The 7,860-nt window shown below is 40.6% G+C and overlaps 1 pseudogene; it reads left to right on the forward strand.

The window, feature by feature from the left end:
• The first annotated feature begins 7,081 nt into the window (after positions 1 to 7,081).
• Positions 7,082 to 7,657, forward strand: LOC105875641 (NADH dehydrogenase [ubiquinone] 1 beta subcomplex subunit 8, mitochondrial pseudogene; annotated as a pseudogene).
• The last annotated feature ends 203 nt before the right edge of the window (positions 7,658 to 7,860 follow it).

Below are 7,860 nucleotides of genomic sequence, written 5' to 3' on the forward strand. Positions count from 1 at the left end.
TGGGTTTGACTAAATCGGCCCAGCGACCTTCCTTTCCCACTCACTTGCTCCAAATTATTTTTCTCCTGGGGTAGTGTTGCAGTGGCAGCATTCTCTGGCATAAACATCCCTCTGAGTCATAGAGCAATGCCATCGCGAGGGGCCCGGACAGCTGCAGCTGTCAGGCATCTGTGAGTTACTTTGAGATGGCATGAAAAATATCTCCCAATTGGTTCAATCTACCTTATGTCCTGCCCCCAGATTTGTAGGATTGACATTTCTGCACAATACTTTTTTTATATATATGTGAAAACACGGCACCAGCTGCTGAAAGGAATGGCCCTCCTCCAATTCGGTTGAGATAATCCCTTACTTCGAAATTAATTTCAATTTTATCTGGAGCTCTTTGAGCCTTCTTCAGTCGTAGTTAACTTAGAGGAGTAACATGAAAGGATTGGGCTTGGGAATGAGGAATGGAGAATTGATTCGGATTAGGGAAGGGGTATTTGGGAATTGGCTTGTCCTTCTGAAGCTGAGGAGTTTGTTTCCATGGGTGAGCGTACAGCAGATAGATTTGTAAAATCCTACGTTGAAGCAGCCATCAAAGTGAAAAGGCTGAGGCCGCCTTTGGTGCAGCGCCCACTGGGCAAATACTGAGCTCTCTCAGCATTCCAGAGATGAGCTCTGTGCCCGTAAGCCATCTTCAAATGACATGCTGGGACGAGACGTAGGCTCAAAGAGAATTAGCTGGCATGCTTTCAGCCGTGCATAAATCACACCCAGGGCGAGGGGCACTGGGCAGGGGTTGCCACTCAAAAGGATCAGCCCTAGGAACTGCATGGCCTGAACTTCTTTAAATAAGAAGCTGAGCAGGGCCTGCTTGGTGAGATTGTTCCATGCCCCGTCAACCACAGCGCTTCCTGGATCATGACCACGCCACCCTTGCTTTAGTTTGGCCTCTTAGTATTAGGATGCAGGGTGGATAACAAGTCCTGTCTACTTGGGGTTCCATATAAGGGTGGAGGGGACTATCTTTCGCATCTATGGGTTTAAATGGCAAGTGGTTAGAATCTCAAGGAATCTCTGTCTGCTTGGTGACCCTGTGTACCCTAGAATAGTCTCGAGGGCAGAGTTTGAGGTTTCCATGAGTCTCTGGTAGATACAGAAAGGACACTATAACACATTTCATTTATCCTGCAAGAAACAGAACTCTCAAATATAAATTACTCTCTCTGTCTCGTATCATTCCAAGAGAACACTGGGCCAGGAATCTCTCCTTCCAACCACTCAGCTCTCACATAATAATAACAGTATTGATATTAATAATAAAGTAATCACTTATACTTTTTGAATAATTACTATATACAGAAACTATTCTGGACACTTTATATACATTAACTTATTTACTTCCTATAGCAACCCTCTGAGATAGGTACTATTGTTATTCTTCGACAGATGAGGAAACTGAGGCATAGAGAGTTATTTATATAGGGTCACTCTTTCTTGAGAAGGGACTACAGTGGTTATCCTAGGGACATTTTCAGAACTTTGTATTGTAGAATTTGCAAAGGTGACTTAAAAAATATTTTGAAATGAACAAAAAATGCTGTGAGCTTAAAGGATGGGAGTTAAATATAATAAAAGGAGAAATCAATATGATGGTTTTTTTAAAAAGATGTGTACACAATGAAAAAAGTCAACTCTACTCATAGGGCCAACTTTGGGAAATCACACTGAGGTAACCAAGTGAGACTTGTCGGCTGGCATTATTGAATCTCTTGATAGGGATTCTTCTTCAGATTCACGTGCAAGTCAATCTAATCATGTGTTAAATGTCAACTCAAGCCTCTCCTTCAAAAAGCACGAACTAGGCACAATCTAACATTGTCTTTTTTGGAGTCTCACATTGAAGCAGTAGCTGTACCTTTTAAGCCATGAAATCACTTTCTTCAAAACTCATTTTCTGAATTTGGTTGGCTTAGGCTGCTTTAAAATCATAAACTTTTGCATGGAACTAATCCCTCTTTTCTCCTTCCAATAGGATACAAATCAAGCTGCCAGAATAATTAAGGGAAAAGTTAATCAAAGGTATGCAGAGGTAATTAGTAGACCTCTAAATTCCCATTTCAAACTATAAATGAAGACAGAAGAGTGGACATTAGAGAGGCATCTATAGCCAGTGCACTGTGTAGAGTCAGGAAATGCAGAAGTCAAAAATAAAACAAAAGCATCTATTTCTAATAACAGTGCCAACAAGGGCAGGAATCTTGGTCTGTTTGCTCACTAATGTATCTCACAGGCCTAAAACAGGACCTGGAAAACAGTGGGTATTTGATAAATATTGTTAAAAAATAAATAAATAGATGCAGTCTTTAATGACATGAGCAAAAAAGATTTATTTGTTTTGCTCAAGTTACTTTGAGCAGAATTCCTGTCATTATTGACTCAAAGTGTTTTGATTCATTAACTCATCTTTTCTGTTTTGTCTCATTTTCTGAGTTTATGTTATATTGTTTCTTTCTTAAGTGTAAGAGTTTCCAGTAGCACCCATGGGTGCTTCTGAGACCCATGGCAAAATTCAACCTTCAGAATGAGTTTGCAGGAGTAGAAAAAGGCAGAGGCAGAGGTCTTCATTATAGAAGGAGAGGCAACTGTTGACTGACTTTAAAGAGCATCAGTCACCAGGCAGGTGTGTGATAATTTTCAGGTACCTCCCCATGAGGCCAGGCCGACATTTATTTATTTATTTTTCTCTGATATTCAATATAAGTGTTGGATGACAAATTTGAGGAAATCTTCCAGAAAATATGGCAAAAAGGAAGATATGAAAAATAGGAGAGAAAAGATAAGAAAATTAGAGGACCAATATAGGAGCTCTAATACCTGAATAATAAGAGTTCAGAAATAACACAGAAAATGAAAGGACTAAAAGCATCAAGTAAATATTTCAAGAACATTTTCCGTCTTGAAGCACTTGAGCTTCCAGGTTGGAAGTATCCATCAATCACTGTGCTCCATGGATACAAATGAGCCCATTCCAAGTCACATTACTATAAAAATTTTAGTACTTTTTTGATAAAGAGACAATCCCCAAAGCTTCCAGGGGTGGTAAAAACAAAATCAAAAATAGATTACATATAAACAGCCCCAAATCAGAATGGTGTCAGAGTTTTCAATAGCAATACTAGAAACTAAGAAACAAGACAAAAAGAAAGCAATGTCTTTGAAAATTCTGAAAGAAAATTTATTCCACTCAAGAATTCTTGGCCAGGTGTGGTGGCTCACGCCTGTAATCCTAGCACTCTGGGAAGCCGAAGTGAGAGGATCGTTTGAGCTTGGGATTCGAGACCAGCCTCTGAGCAAGAGTGAGACCACATCTCTACTAAAAAAAATAGAAAGAAATTAGCTGGACAACTAAAAATATATAGAAAAAATTAGCTGGGCATGGTGGTGCATGCCTGTAAGTCCCAACTACCTGGGAGGCTGAGGCAGGAGGATCGCATGAGCCCAGGAGTTTGAGGTTGCTGTGAGCTAGGCTGATGCCACGGCACTCTAGCCTAGGCAAGAGAGTGAGATTGTGTCTCAGAAAACAACAACAACAAAAAACTAGTCTTTTAAATGATCCACCAATTTTCAGCCTCATCTCACATAACTAATACTGTTGTGTAATTCCTAGATTTCTCTACTTCTAGCATGAGTTCCTATTTCCTTAGATCTGCTAAAATCAGTTAGTAATTTCCAATGGACATTCAAACTTCCAAAGTGCTATTGATAAAGTCTTATCATTCATTGTCTTTGTCCTTGTTGGTTTGCACCTGTTCTTTAACCCTTTACTGTCTCCTTAGTGGGGCTTTTAGAAGAGAGTGGAGAGTGAAACATATTGCATATGTTTCATCTTCCATCTTTACCCAGAGCTAACAGACAAATATTTATAGGAAAAGACCCTGTTCTAAGAGGAAGATGGAAGCATGCCCTTCATTCATTCAAATATTTATTAAAGAAATGCTATATGCCAGGCAGTGTGCTGGGTCCAAGGGGCATAAAATGGAAAAATGACATAGTCTCTGCTCTCATATTGTTGGTGATCTTTTCCTCTGAAAGGAAAGAGGCAATTTTCAGGCAAGAATTACAATGGAGGAGACAAGATATAGACAAAATCTAGCTTCTATAATTTAAGGCTGGCTGAACATTCTGCCTCTCAGCTGTGATCTCCTCAAGGACAAAGCCTATGAGTAACTCATATTTGTAACTGTCATGTCTGACACATGGTGGAATCTTGACCTGGACTGGATTTAAGTGTCTCATATCACCTTCATCTTACTTAGAACAAGCATCGAGCCAGTGAGATTTCACCCATGTTACCATTTTAAGCAAGACATTCAAGAGTTAGGACTCTATTATATCATACGTGGTCCAGAAACCAGAGGGAAATTGTTAATGTCACACTGTGCATTTATTAACGGAGAATATATGTCTCTAGTCTAGCCCCTAACATCCACTGCTTATGCCACATCTTCTTTTGGATAGCTTTAAGACATCTCAAATTTCACAAGTTGACAATTGAACATAAAGTCTTTTTCCTCAAATCCTGTTGTCTTGGGGCTCTGTATCTCGAAGAAGGGTATAGCCATCCATCCAGGTACACAGCTTAAACGTCTAGGAGTTATTACTGACATCTGCCTCTTCCTGACCTTCTACATCCAATCCATTACCAAGTCCAGTTGCGTTTACCTTCTATCTTTCAAATCCGTCTACGTGACTTCATGTTTAGTATCACCTCTTGCCTGGACTATAGCAGATAGTATTCTTGTCTCTGCATCTTCTCTTAATCCCCTCTAACCCTTTTTTCCCATTGTATTTAGTTGTCTTTTCAAGAGGCAAATCTGATCATTTCTTTCCTCTTTGTCTCCTACCCATAAGTGAGACTGATTGGCATGACTTAAAACATGTAAGAACTTTGCTTCCTTTTCTGGAACAGTTGGTCCCTTTAAGGGTTTGCCTCTAAGCTATGGTCCAACTCCTCTCCCAAACACCAAGAGAGAAACACCAAGACAGAGACTCAGAATTGCTTGGATAACTGGAGAAGAAGAGCTAAAGGGAGGCAGAGGCAGGGTTAATGTGGCTTTTGTGTTGGGTTGCAGTGGATAAGGGATAAAAGGAATGTGAACCCCTATGCCTGGTCTCTATCTCTTGGTGCGCTGACATTTTTATTTCATCACCATTATGAAGAATCTAAATGAGGTTTGACCCAGCAAAGAAAAGCATCCCCAAGTTTTTAGAGACCCAGTGACAGCTTCCCAATACTCTTCATGTAAATATAAATTCCTTAACAGCCACCAAGAACCTGCTGGTTCTGGTCCTACCTCTCCTGCCACACCTCGGACCCCATGCTCACTCTCTGTTTGAAGTTTGCTACGCTCTTTCTATCTCTTCCCCCTGCCCAAGTCCTGCCACCCCAGCACTTCTGTTCCTGCTCCTCCTTTGCCTGGAATGCCGTTCCTTCCTCCTCTCCACTTGGTTAACTTCTCCCATCTTGCAGCTTTCAGCTTCACCAGCACCTCCTTGGGGAAAATGTCCCTGACCAAATCAAATCCCTTCCTCATAGGTTCTCTGAGCAACTTTTCCTCTTCATAACTGTAATTACATCACCTACCAAGACTTTATATGTGCTTATTTGATGAACATCTTTCTCCCTAACTGAATGGTAAGCTAACAATTTATTTATCATGATGCTTAGGCCCACGAATATATCCTGTGGTATTAATATGGATTTGTGGCTGTAAGCCATAGTTTTGAAAAGGCAAGTGCTATCTTCTTACCCTAGTGAAGTATGGTTTTAATATCTTAGGAGATCACCAAAAAGCAAGTGTGGGAAAATCTTATAGCTGTGAACCTAATTTTACATCCTAATAAAAATATGATACTGCTTATTTTGAAAATTCAGTAAGCCTCTATTTGCAGACTTAATGGTGTAGAGAAGTTTGTCAAGTTACAGGTTACCCGGCTGTGAAAGCACTGCTTAAGACCAAATCTCCCCTGCTAAGCTTTGAAGTGAGGTAGGAATTCTGAAGTGGCGTATGACTTTCATCATCTCAAGATATTGGATATATGGTTCTTATTTAGAAACCCCAGAATAGGATCTTACCAAAAGATTGTTTTGATCATTATAAGGATGAAGTTAAACTCATATCCAATGATAATAAGAGGTTAACATTTATTGGGCACCAACTCTGTGCCAGGCAATGTTTTAAGGGCTCATTTAATCCCCGTAATGATTCTAAACAAGGTTGATACTATAATTTCCCTCAGTTTATGGATGAGGAAACTGAACCACAGAGAGATTATGTAATTTTCCCAAGATTAACACTTAGTTCTTCTGGCTGCAGAGCCCACGCCTGCCCTGTCCAATACGGGGCTCACCAGCCCATGTGTCTGCTGAGCATGTGAAATGTGGCTGGTCAGAACTGAGATGTGCTCCGAGTAGAAAATGCACACTAGATTTTGAAGACTTAGTATGAAATACAATGTAAAATATCTCAATTTTTCTATTGATTACATGTTGAAATGATAATAGTTTGCATGCGCAAGGTTAAATAAGACATTGTTAAAATGAGTTTCATCTATTCCTTTTTTTAATATGGCTACTAGAAAATTTGCAATTATATTCATGGCTTTCCTTCTATTTCTACTGGACAGTGTGGATCCACAGTCTTAAACTGCATCATATTGTCTCTTCATCTAGTAGCAAAGCCCTTCAGTGCTAATGGCCGCGTTTTGCATAGAGCTATTAGCAAAGTGAGAGAACTGTCAGCATGGAGAATGCATTGAAGAATGTGAAAAGAAAAAAGAGAAGAGATGTCACCCAATATTATTAGCACTACGTGCTATTGTCTTTAGCACATATAGCTCAGTGGTGCTATTATTGTGTAGAATACCTCCTCATTTCTAGATTCTGTCCTGGCTCAAGCCTTTGATAGACACTGGAAACCAATTGATATCTTCCTTCTCCTTTTAAGACAACAGAAGAAAAACCATCCCTCTTGATGAGTTTACCTTTGTGCCTGTTAATATAACGCTTCTTGGAAACGTGAAGACAGTAAAGATGGCAGCAGTCAGGACTTGGGTCCTGGGAATCTGATGGCTGCAAAGGGCAGCCCGGAACATGGTGCCATTGAGTGCACGGACAGCCTCTCACATGACCAAGGACATGCTACTGGGGCTCTACTCTATGACACCAGAAGAATGGGCTGCCACCACCAAGAAGTATAATGTGCACATAGAAGACTATGCAACCCTTACCTGGGTGATGACGTGGGGTATGGTGACTACCTGAAGCTCCCTGACCACTCATAGCACAAGAAGGATCCATGGTATGACTGGGACCACCCAGATCTGAGGCTGAAGTGGGGTGAACCAATGTACTGGCACATAGACCTGTATATCAGAAACTGTGTAGACACGTCCCCCACACTTGTTTTTTGGAATATCATGTGTAAGCAACTCTTCAGCTTCATGGCCTTCATGATATTCATGGGTTAGGGAGAAGTACTGGGTTAGGGAGAAGTACTCCTTTTATCAGCCTGTGGGGCCAAAGCAGTACCCTTATAACAATTTGTACCTGGAACAAGGCTGTGATCCTACCAAAGAACCTGAGTCAGTGTTTCACTACGAGGTCTGAGAAGGCTTCAGGGGCTTTTGTGCCCTCCAACTAGGACTCCCTCATTTCCAGAAATTTAACCTTAATGAAATCCCTAATAAAACTTAGTGCTGTGGTGAACAAACAAAAACAAAACATAACGCTTCTTTATACCCAGTAATTATGATTTTTGAGGGCACATCATCTCCTGTTCATAAGACACCGATAGCCAAGGCTGGGCACTG

Source organism: Microcebus murinus, chromosome 10 (genome assembly GCF_040939455.1).
Source record: "Microcebus murinus isolate Inina chromosome 10, M.murinus_Inina_mat1.0, whole genome shotgun sequence".
Lineage (NCBI taxonomy): Eukaryota > Metazoa > Chordata > Mammalia > Primates > Cheirogaleidae > Microcebus > Microcebus murinus.